The following is a 12,626-nucleotide window of genomic DNA, read 5'->3' on the forward strand; positions in this document are numbered from 1 at the left end:
GTTTTATAATGTTCAAGGAAAACGAAGCTAACAGAAAAAGTCCTTACAAAGCAGGAAAACACTGGAACTCCAAATATATACACGAAGGTAATTGTCCATGCATCAATATAGGATTCTTGCTGCCAAGACGAGGCTGTAGATAACAAACATACACCTCCCACGGTTCTTCAAGACTGCTGGGCCACAAGCCAGGAACAGAGACGCCGAGAAACAATGCAGGTTACAGGAACTCCAAACTGATAACACTCCACATGGCTTCAAGAGCTTGCCTGCCTTATAAACCCTTCCCTGCTAATGAGGACCACACCCAAACCCTGGTGTGCCTTATTCAATGCTGATAATAGTTCCTCAATTGCTCCTTCCTTTGATCTAAACGTCTCTGTCGCATGTCAATGACAGCTTGTGCCTCGTCACCTAATGACTCCAAGCTACTGGCAGGGGAGAGTCCCTCCCCGGGGCTCCCATGCTGTTCTTCCTCATCACATTCCTGACTGGACCCTCCCCCGTCCGACTGCTCAGCCCCCTCCTCTTCGCTGTCAGCCTCCTCCGGGCATGGAGCCAGCAGAGACGCAGCTGGCCTTTGATCTGCCTCAGGCTGAACCACAACAGGTTAAAACTCTCTTTTTCTGTTTGTTTCATACAATTTTAAAATGTACTCTTTGCTATGGGAATTTAAAAGGGGTCATTGCATGAGGGATATCTGTTTCTAGCCATAACCAATTCCTTCGAGATGGTCAAGGTCATCCTTTGTCTTTCGATTCCTACACCTGCATTGAAGGAGATGGGAGTTGCTGCCAAGATGGCAGACGAAGATTGATTAAAGTGATGGACTTGGGGTGTGTGGGGACAAAGATTTGAACTTTCAACTGAGTGGAGAAAACCCTGAGACTTTAGATATGGGTTTCTCCCAGATGGGTCAATATGGCTCTGCTATACTGACCCATCTGGGAGAAACCTCCACTCGAAATAGAACACCCTACGAAAATAGACTAACTATCCTGGGTCTAGAAAGCTTAGAACTACGGCGCCTAAAACACGATTTAAGTATTGCCCACAAGATCATATGCTGCAACGTCCTTCCGGTCAAGGACTACTTCAGCTTCAACAGCAACAACACAAGAGCACGCAACAGGTTCAAACTTAATATTAACTGCTCTAAACTTGACTGTAAAAAACATGACTTTAACAATCGAGTTGTCGAAGCGTGGAACTCATTACCAGACTCAATAGTGTCAACCCCTAACCCCCAACATTTCTCCCCTAGACTCTCCACGATTGACCTCTCCAGGTTCCTAAGAGGCCAGTAAGGGGTGTACATAAGTGCACTGGTGTGCCTAATGTCCCCTGTCCAATTGTCTTTCCTTTATCTCATATATCATATATATTTTCTTCCTCTCATATATTTTCTCTTCTATTTTACATATTATCTTTATATATATTACTCAGTGTCTATTCTCTTCCATATGTATTGTGTATTGGACAATAAATAAATAAATAAATAAATAAATAAATAAATAAATAAATAGGTAGGTAGGTAGGTAGGTAGATAGATTAGGTAGGTAGGTAGGTAGGTAGGTAGGTAGATAGATAGATAGATAGATAGATAGATAGATAGATAGATAGATAGATAGATAGATAGATAGGGACTTTGAGGAATCCTTGGACTCCGATTTAATTTTTGATGCTATTTGGCACCCTGACATCAATGAGTTTTCCTGGATTGGATTGCAAAGTTTTGGAGATATACTTGGAAGTTACTGTATATGTCATACTTAAACAGCTTTACCTTAACCAGTAAAATATATAATTTAGCTGCCAGTCTAGTCAGTTGATCTGGAAATTAAGAGCAATAATTAGGTGACTGCTACTGATTTTATTCTACTGCAGCCAGGGGTGAAATATTACTGATTTGGCCCGGTTGAGGAATACCGATAGCGGCGGCTGCCAATGATAGATGCTAAAACTTGATTTGAGGTGGAATTCCATGTCTAAAAATCATATTGCTTGTTGTTTTTAAAAATTGAGCTTTTTTGGTGCCCGGGGGAGAAAACGTGTGATTCCGTGATAATAAAAAAAAAAGTCGCCCAGAAGGGAAAAAAAAGAAAAGAAAAGGTTGGATGAACCAAAAATGTCCAATCAGTAGATTAAGTACACAAGGACCTTTCTGTATCTTTCTGTCATATCTCATCACAAGAACATCCTTCCAGAAAATAAAAAGAGAGAGAGAAAGAAGGGAGAAATATTCAATCATCTCCATTACATTTTTGAATGTAAGTGTTCTTTCTTGGTGAAAGATATTGCGATATCTTTTTATATACACCCAGCTACATAGAAACATAGAAACATAGAAGACTGACGGCAGAAAAAGACCTCATGGTCCATCTAGTCTGCCCTTATACTATTTCCTGTATTTTATCTTACAATGGGTATATGTTTATCCCAGGCATGTTTAAATTCAGTTACTGTGGATTTATCAACCATGTCTGCTGGAAGTTTGTTCCAAGGATCTACTACTCTTTCAGTAAAATAATATTTTCTCATGTTGCCTTTGATCTTTCCCCAACTAACTTCAGATTGTGTCTCCTTGTTCTTGTGTTCACTTTCCTATTAAAAACACTTCCCTCCTGAACCTTATTTAACCCTTTAACATATGAACTGAACACAGTATTCTCAAAGGGGTCTCACCAGCGCTCTATACAGCGGGATCACAATCTCCCTCTTCCTGCTTGTTATACCTCCAGCTATGCAGCCAAGCATCCTACTTGCTTTTCATACAGCCTGACCACACTTTGAGACTGTCAGAAATCACTACCCCTAAATCCTTCTCTTCTGAAGTTTTTGCTAACACAGAACTGCCAATGCAATACTCAGATTGAGGATTCCTTTTCCCCAAGTGCATTATTTTACATTTGGAAACATTAAACTGCAGTTTCCATTGCTTTGACCATTTATCTAGTAAAGCTAAATCATTTACCATATTACAGACCCCTCCAGGAATATCAACCCTATTGCACACTTTAGAGTCATCGGCAAATAGGCAAACCTTCCCTACCAGACCTTCCCCTATGTCACTCACAAACATATTAAAAAGAATAGGACCCAGAACAGACCCTTGTGGCACACCGCTTGTAACCTGTCTCTGCTCAGAATACTCCTACAAAAACACAAGATTGATTCATCTTAATAGAAGATCAGAATAGGATAAACCTATTCCCCCTGCTTATAATTTTGGACGGCCAGATGTCTATTAATGTGAAAGCAAAATTGCAGGCTTCAAAAAATAGGGCAAATGATTGGTTGTTGAGTCTTTCACCTTTCTTGGTGTGCTGAAAAAAGATGAGCACATCAATTAAACACGGTTCAACAAACACCTGTGTGCTTGCACAATATTGATAGCAACAGATTCTAGAAAAAACAAACAAAATAACCGGCGTGTACCATCCATTGTCTATGAATTGACTTCCAGTTTGATAACGTAGATGAAAAATAAGAAATATTGTCTTGGCTGCTATCCATTTTTCTTTGCCCCTAAAACAAAAACAAACTTCGAACTCTCTTCTTGGCCCAAGAAGTATGAATTCCCATTTAGAGAACCAACATAGCGTAGTAGAGATGATTTATGGCAGAAATCAACAAACTTTAGGCCTGCAATTTACTATCCCTGGGTCTAACCCAGACCCGTTGATCCAGATGTCATTCCTAGAATATTATGCGGCTATCATTCTTTTCTAGGTGGCTCCATCAATAAATTCCCAGGTAAAATAAGAACATAAGAAGAGCCATGCTGAATCGGGCCAAAGCCCATCGAGTCCAGCATTCTGTGTTACACAGTGGCCCACCAATTGTCCATGGGGATCTTGAGCAGAAAGAGAAGGCAAAACCCTCCCTTTCCCTTAATTCTCAACAAATGGTACCCAAGGGAATCCTGCCTGCCTCAACCAACATAGAGGGGGCACTTGGACATCCGTTTCAATGACCATCTATACACTTGGCACCCATGAATCTCTCTAATCCTGCCTTGAAACTGTTCTGTCTGGGTCACTCCAGAAGCCAATACCAACCCAAAAAGAGAAGCCAGACACACCGGTAAAAGGCAAAGGCAGTTTTATAAAATTCAAGAAAAACACAGGTAACAGAAAATGTCCTTACAAACAGGAAAATGCTGTATCTTCAGATATATCCACGAAGGCAAAAGTCCATGCAGCAATACAGAATTCTTGCTGCCAAGCCGAGGCTGTAGATAGCAGACCTTCACCTCCCACGGGTCTTCCAAACTGCTGGGCCACAAGCCAGGAACAGAGACGGCGAGAAACAAGACAGGATAACGCAACTCCAAACTGATAACACTCCACATGGCTTCAAGGGCTTGCCTGCCTTTTAAACCCTGCTAAGGAGGACCACACCCAAACCCAACTGTTCCTAATTCAGTGCTGATAATACTTCTTTAATAGCTCCTTTCTTTGATCTGACTGTCTCTGTCGCATGTCAATGACGGCTTGAGCTTCATCACCTAATGACTCCAAACTACTGGCTGGGGAGAGCCCCCCCCCCGGGGCTCTCATGCTGTTCTCCTTCATCCCATTCCTGATTTTCCTCTCCCCCGTCCGACTGTTCAGCCCCCTCCTCTTCGCTGTCATCCTCCTCCGGGCATGGAGCTAGCAGAGACACAGCCGGTCTCTGAGCAACCTCAGGCTGAACCACAACAGAAACTATCCAGGCCGACAGCTGTCATGACCTCTTCTGGAAGTGAATTCCATAAACCAATGACCCTCTGGGTGAAGAAATATTTCCCTTTATTTGTCCTCGCTTTCTTACCTATGAGCTTTAGAGAGTGCCCCCTTGTCCTAGTATTGTGTGAGAGAGAAAAGAATTTTTCTCTATCCACCTTTTCTATCCCATAAAAAAATAATGGAATAATAATTATATATAAATAATGCTGATAATGAAAAGGAAGGGAGACTACTATAGATCTATTTCATGCTTATTTGCCTTCATCAGGTATCTACACCCTTACTGGGATTTGAACCTGGGGCCTATACCTTGTAGAGATCTTAGCCTTTAGGCTACAGGCTCATTTCCTGCATCAGCTTGTACCAGGGGAGTGTTATGTGTGATTTTTTTTGTCGAGTCACCCTGGTATATGGAAGGTAAATAGTAAATGGTTAGGGAAATTGTATCTCTTTAAGGTGAGGAGAGGCCAGGCACCCTAACCCTAACCTCAACCCAAACCCTTGACATGAGTGATGTCAAGTTGGCCACCTTTAAGCCAGTCACATGGCCTTTAAGCCACTCCCCCAGTCACATGATCCTTAAGCCATTCCCACCTTAAGCCATTCCCACCTAATCAATGGGCCAGCAAGCCACTCCCACAAAATAATCCACACCCACAATGTGGTAGTAAAAATGTTGCAGCCCTTCACTGGCCGCCATCACCTCTACTTAATAGCATGGATGGCTCAGGATGATGGCATTTACAGTCTCTCTACCAATCTAGCACCAGCCTGTAGGTTCTATCGAACGGTTAAAATAGCCCTTCCCTCCCCTGCTCTTTCAACATCAATACCAGCTACAGTGGGTCAGGATTGACCCTTCATCATACAAGAAAGAAACTACCTGGGATTCTGAATTATTAAGACGAGCAAAATGAACATCTCACATTATAAAACAGCCTTTGCTCCATATTAAATGCGGTAGACTTTTCCCTGCTTTATTTATTTATTTTTTAAATATAATTTCTTAGGTGGAGAAGGAGACTGTGTAATCAAAATGAAACAACTCCCCCCCCCCCAATTTCCAAGAAATTAAACTGTGAGAAAAAAATAATAAAGGTTGTTAAGAAATGTATTAAGGCTATTTAGCTTCATCTATATGTTGATTTCTTTCCGAGTAAGCAACACAATGTTCTTGTTTGTCGTTGTCGTTGCTGTACCTGTAAGCGATTGCAATAAAAGTATATTTCTTGCTTTTTCTTTCTTTTCACGCACATCTAGAAATGCTCTTTATGCCTCCTAAAACTACTTTCACTTAAGATGCTCCTCATAAGCTCTTTAGCTTTTCTAGGATTCTAGAATCTGATGCCTCCTGACTCCTGAATTTTATGCATGCAATAGTATTGCTTAATTTCTCGAAATTCCAGAATAATACAGAGGGCTTGCTGAAGATGCCAAATTTGAGAGATGGCCATCTAATGGTTTTGCATTCAGTTCTTCTCAATTAAGACACCCACCTTTGGAATAGCTTAGCATTAATTATGGGTTTTAACAACTCCCTATTATGTTTTTAAGGTTCTACGAAAACTCAGCACTTCAGAAAAGCATCTGCAGATGTTCATCCTCCTCAGAATCTGACATGACTTGAGGTGGGCAAGGAGCACTCACAACAGATGACCTCCAAGATCCCCTTGCAGCTCTATTATTCTGCTATGCAACGCCACGAAGAACATAGAAATATAGAAGATTGACGGCAGAAAAAAAAACCTCATGGTCCATCTAGTCTGCCCTTATACTGTTTCCAGTATTTTATCTTAGGGTGGATATATGTTTATCCCAGGCATGTTTAAATTCAGTCCCTGAGGATTTACCAACCACGTCTGCTGGAAGTTTGTTCCAAGCATCTACTACTCTTTCAGCCAAATAATATTTTCTCACGCTGCTTTTGATCTTTCCCCCTACTAACCTCAGATTGTGCCCTCTTGTTCTTGTGTTCACTTCCCTATTAAAAACCCCTCCCTCCTGATCCTTATTTAACCCTTTAACATATTTAAATGTTTCGATCGTGTCCCTCCTTTCCCTTCTGTCCTCCAGACCGGTGATTTTCAACCTTTTTTGAGCCGTGGCACATTTTTTACATTTACAAAACCCTGGGGCACATTGAGGGGGGGGGGGGGCGGCTAAAAAAAGTTTGGACAAAAAATTCTCTCTCTTCCTTCCTCTCGCTCTATTTCTCTCTCCCTCTTTCTTTCCCTTCCTTTCTTTCTCTCTCCATACCTCTTTCTTTCTCTTCCTTCCTTCCTCTTTTTTGCTCTCTTTCTCTCTCCCTCCCTACCTCCCTCTATGTCTTTCTCTCTCTCCTTCCCTCCCTCTCTTTCTCTCTCTCTCTTGCTTTCTTTCTCTCTCTCTTGTTCTTTCTCTCTCTCTCGCTCTTTCTCTCTCTTGCTTTCTTTCTCTCTCTCTCTCTCTTGCTTTCTTTCTCTTTCATTCTCTCTCTGAGCTTCACGGCACACCTGACCGTGTCCCACTGCACACTGGTTGAAAAACACTGCTCCAGACTATACAGATTGAGTTCATGAAGTCTTTCCTGATAAGTTTTATGCTGAAGACCTTCCACCATTTTTGTAGCCCGTCTTTGGACCCGTTCAATTTTATCCATCTCTTTTTGTAGGTGAGGTCTCCAGAACTGAACACAGTATTCCAAATGGGGTCTCACCAGAGCTCTATGCAGCGGGATCACAATCTCCCTCTTCTACTTGCTTTCCCTACTGCCTGATCACACTTTGAGACTGTCAGAAATCACTACCCCTAAATCCTTCTCGTCATATATATATATATATATGGAATGTGGAAAAGAGCTCTCTGCCTGAAGTGAAGGCTGCCACATGGAAATGAATGAATATATATTCTGCTGTATTCTATTTTCTTAAGTGTCAGATTTTTTTTTTTTTAAACCCTTGTGTTTAGAAATTATTATTGCAACAAGAAGCAGTTCCTCCTTTAAAACGAACAAACAAATGTCTGGCCCTCATTTGCATTCATATTAGTCTTGGAATTGCCTTAAAAACAGCATAATTAGATGTGCACTCATCTCAAGTCACCTATTCATTTTATGGCTGTTCTCTAATTTGCTGTTATGTCATCTCGGTTCATTGCGTGTTCTTAACTGTTACACTACGGTGCCACATATTGTTCTGGATTTCAGTAGGTGGCCTCCATTTCTTGGACTTCCTCAGCACTGGAAGATCAAACTGCCCAAGGAGCTGCTGATAATGTTCTACACAGGAATCATTGAGTCTGTCATCTGCCCTCTATAACTGTCTGGTTCAGTTCTGTAACCCAACAAGACTGACACAGACTTCAGAGGAGAATCAGAACTGCAGAAAAAACAATTGGTCCCACAGAGTTGGCCAATGTCGTTTGGCGGGACCCAGGAGAAGGCTCTTCCCCTGGGGCCTGCCAAATGACATTGTTTGGTCGACGGGACCCGGAGAAGGCCAACTCTGTGGGACCTTATCGGCCGCTGGGATTTGTGCGGTAGAAGGCGGTTCCGGATGTATTCTGGCCCAATGCCATGTAGGGCTTTAAAGGTCGTTACCAACACTTTGAATTGCGACCGGAAACCGATCGGCAGCCAGTGCAGGGCACGGAGTGTTGCAGAAACGTGGGCAAATCTAGGGAGCCCCACGATGGCTCTCGCGGCCGCAGTTGAAATGTGGGTTTTAGAAACATAGAAACATAGATGTCTGACGGCAGAAAAAGACCTCATGGTCCATCTAGTCTGCCCTTATACTATTTTATGTATTTTATCTTAGGATGGATATATGTTTATCCCAGGCATGTTTAAATTCAGTTACTGTGGATTTATCTACCACGTCTGCTGGAAATTTGTTCCAAGGATCTACTACTGTTTCAGTGAAATAATATTTTCTCATGTTGCTTTTGATCTTTCCTCCAACTAACTTCAGATTGTGCCCCCTTGTTCTTGTGTTCACTTTCCTATTAAAAACACTTCCCTCCTGGACCTTATTTAACCCTTTAACATATTTAAATGTTTCGATCATGTCCCCCCCTTTTCCTTCTGTCCTCCAGACTATACAGATTGAGTTCATGAAGTCTTTCCTGATACGTTTTATGCTTAAGACCTTCCACCATTCTTGTAGCCCGTCTTTGGACCCGTTCAATTTTGTCAATATCTTTTTGCAGGTGAGGTCTCCAGAACTGAACACAGTATTCCAAATGTGGTCTCACCAGCACTCTATATAGTGGGATCATAATCTCCCTCTTCCCGCTTGTTATACCTCTAGCTATGCAGCCAAGCATCCTACTTGCTTTCCCTACCACCTGACTGCACTGTTCACCCATTCTGAGACTGTTTTAATTGCATCCGGCTTGTCGCTTGTTTACTCGATGCTTCTCCAACACTGGACCAGCATTCCTAGCGGGCATCTTTTTAAGCAAACTATTTTAAGAAAAAAGAGCGACTGGGCGATAATTAGATATTGAAATACGCCTGGTTTCACATGCCAGTGTTCCTTTCCAATTAGAATGGCATGAGAGTGTAAGAGTAGCTATATAATTGTATGAAGGATAGATCTAATTTCCTCAATGTCATTGCAATATCACCTTCGAGCGGTGACAGCGCGGAGTGATTACCCATCTCATTTAGCACTTGCGTCTGATTCATTTTGTATAGGGGTCTTTGGGGTTTTTTCCCCCCTTGCTTTTTAAAAAAGAAAATAAGAGTAAGAAATAAAAAGGAGGGAGGGGGGGGGAAGAACTGTAGACATGTGAACAGATTCTGAATGAGCTCATCAGGAGTAGCCACACCGAAAACAGTCGTGGTATTATTCTTAACACAGTTATATCTTGCATTTGGTGTGAATAACAGGTGACGTTGTACTGTTAATATCCAGCAATTATTGTAGGTTTGAAAATAATATTATTATTATTATTATTATTATTATTATTATTATTATTATTATTATTATTATTATTTATTGGATTTATATTCCGCCCCTCTCCGCAGACTCGGGGCGGCTAACAACAATAATAAACACAACATGTACAATCCAATAATAAAAAACAACTAAAAACCCCTATTATAAAACCAAACATACACACAAACATACCATGCATAACTTGTAATGGCCTAGGGGGAAGAGCTATCTCAACTCCCCCGTGCCTGGCGGTATAAATGAGCCTTGAGTAGTTTACGAAAGACAAGGAGGGTGGGGGCAGTTCTAATCTCCAGGGGGAGTTGGTTCCAGAGGGCCGGGGCCACCACAGAGGAGGCCCTTCCCCTGGGGCCCGCCAAACGACATTGTTTAGTCGACGGGACCTGGAGAAGGCCAACTCTGTGGGACCTTATCGGTCGCTGGGATTCGTGCGTTAGCAGGCGGTTCCGGAGGTAATCTGGTCCATTGCCATGTAGGGCTTTAAAGGTCATGACCAACACTTTGAATTGTGACTGGAAACTGATTGGCAGCCAATGCAAGCAAATATAGCACTTGGCTGTTACTGGAGGGGGGAAAATGATACATTTGGTCACCTTTTGTAATCTTTAAGTTAAAGGGAAATATATATTTAATAATTTGAAGTCTCAGAGTAGACAATAGAATAGACAGAAGACCAATTTTGGCTGAGCTCTGGACATCCAGAGCTGCCTAACAAGCAAACCCTGTTTTTTTCCTTGCTAATATTACCTCTAGCTACCTGGAGACTAAAGGAAACCGTATCATGGTGCTTATCTTATGAAGAGGCAGCTCATAAAATTCCAATATGTGGGAATTGAAGAACTGCTTATATGTAATAAGTTGCAGCTCTTTTTTGGTTCTGTTTAATCAAGTAAATAAGAGCAATAAATAAAGATTCCAATATAGCCGTAATTTGGGTTTCTATCAAACAAATCTAAAGAACTCTAGGGATCTATAGGTCTATTGAGGATTTATAGAATGATGTATTCTTAAAGGATAGCCTTCTGAATCTGTCTGTCTGTCTGTCCGTCCGTCCGTCTCTCTCTCTCTCTCTCTCTATCTATCTATCTATCTATCTATCTATCTATCTATCTATCTATCTATCATCCTATCCTATCCTATCCAACTCTACCCTATCCTACCCTACTCCCTACTCCCTACTATCTATCTATCTATCTATCTATCTATCTATCTATCTATCTATCTATCTATCTATCCCTCCCTCCCTCCATCATCCGTCCGTCCATCCATCCATCCATCCATCCATCCATCCATCCATCTATCTATCTATCAATCATCCTATGCTATCCAACTCTACCCTATCCTACCCTATATCTATCTATCTATCTATCTATCTATCTATCTATCTATCTATCTATCTATCTCTCTCTCTCTCTCTCTCTCTCTCTCTCTCTCTCTCTCTCTCTCTCTCTCTCTCTCTCTCTCCCTCCCTCCCTCTCTCCCTCCCTCCATCATCCGTCCATCCATCCATCCATCCATCCATCCATCCATCTGTCTATCTATCTAATCTCTCCTCTCCTCTCCTCTCCCTCCCTCCCTCTCTCAGTGTTCACTTCTAGCAATCACCAGCAGAAGTCAATAGATAAGTAATGTCACTCAAAATCTCAAAAGTTCTTAGATAAGAACCAAAGCATCTTTTCAATTTTGTCCACCATGCAAAATATTATCCATGGGGGGGGGGGAGGAGGAGGAGGAGGAAGAAAATAAGAAATAAACTATACTTCATCTTTCAGGTGCCATTGTTTCTGACTCCCAAGCTATATGGTGAGCCTCCAAATATTTTGAGTATGAGTATACAATATTTGTATGCCGCCCCGAGTCTGCGGAGAGGGGCGGCATACAAATCTAAATAAATAAATAAATAAATAAATAAATAAATAAATAAATAAATAAATAAATAAATAAATAAATAAGTGGTCAAATTCTATTATTATTATTGATTGATTGATTGATTGATTGATTCATTCATTCATTCATTACAACATGGTAGCAATAACACTTTTTAACAGAGTCAGCCTATTTGCCCCCCACAATCCGGGTCCTCATTTTACCCACCTCGGAAGGATGGAAGGCTGAGTCAACCTTGAGCTGGTGATGAGATTTGAACCGCTGACCTGCAGATCTAGCAGTCAGCTTTAGTGGCCTGCAGTACAGCACTCTACCTGCTGCGCCATCCCGGCTCATCCTCATTAATTCCAGACTTGAGCATGAGGTTAAAACAAGGCGAGAGAAGCCGTGCAATTTTTAAGGCTCTACCAATCTCCAGCCCCAACTATTATAGAAGAGAGCAGATAGAACAAACAATTACTAATGTTCTGGTCCACAGTTTCTCTGCCATTTGTTCATGTCATTTTGAACCCAATACTTACATCTCAGGAAACAACCTCTTGGATGTAGTGCGCTGAAAGTGTGCCATTAAAGCCTTGCCAACTCTAATACTTGCAATTGTCCTTTGGATCAGCACAGTGCCAAGCAGCTAAAATCCCAACCTTCACAGATGGTCACTCAGTAAAGGCCAAGTATTTAGGGAGCTGGTGCAGGAGAAGAGAACTCACTTTATGTTCCATATCAGCTACATTTTGCAGATGTCTACTTTGCGGCTGAAAACTGTGGCACACGTTGACAGACGTTAAATCCATTCATTGCTAGGAGCGAAAAAAGAAGGAGAATTCTTAATAGCAATGTGCCAAACTACTTACGAACTTAATTCATTCCGAGACCAGGTTCTTAAATAGAAAAGCTTGTAGGAAGAAGCAATTTTCCCCATAGGAATCAATGTAAAAGCAAATAATGCGTGCAATTGGGGAAACCACAGGGAGGGTGGAGGCCCTGTTTCGTTCCATGAGATTCCTAGAGAGGCCCCATGGAGGCTTCTCCCTGCCTTTTCTGGTCCTGTTTCCTCTTAGGAGATTCCTAGAGA

This window comes from Erythrolamprus reginae, chromosome 10 (genome assembly GCF_031021105.1).
Source record: "Erythrolamprus reginae isolate rEryReg1 chromosome 10, rEryReg1.hap1, whole genome shotgun sequence".
NCBI classification, from domain to species: Eukaryota; Metazoa; Chordata; class Lepidosauria; order Squamata; family Dipsadidae; genus Erythrolamprus; species Erythrolamprus reginae.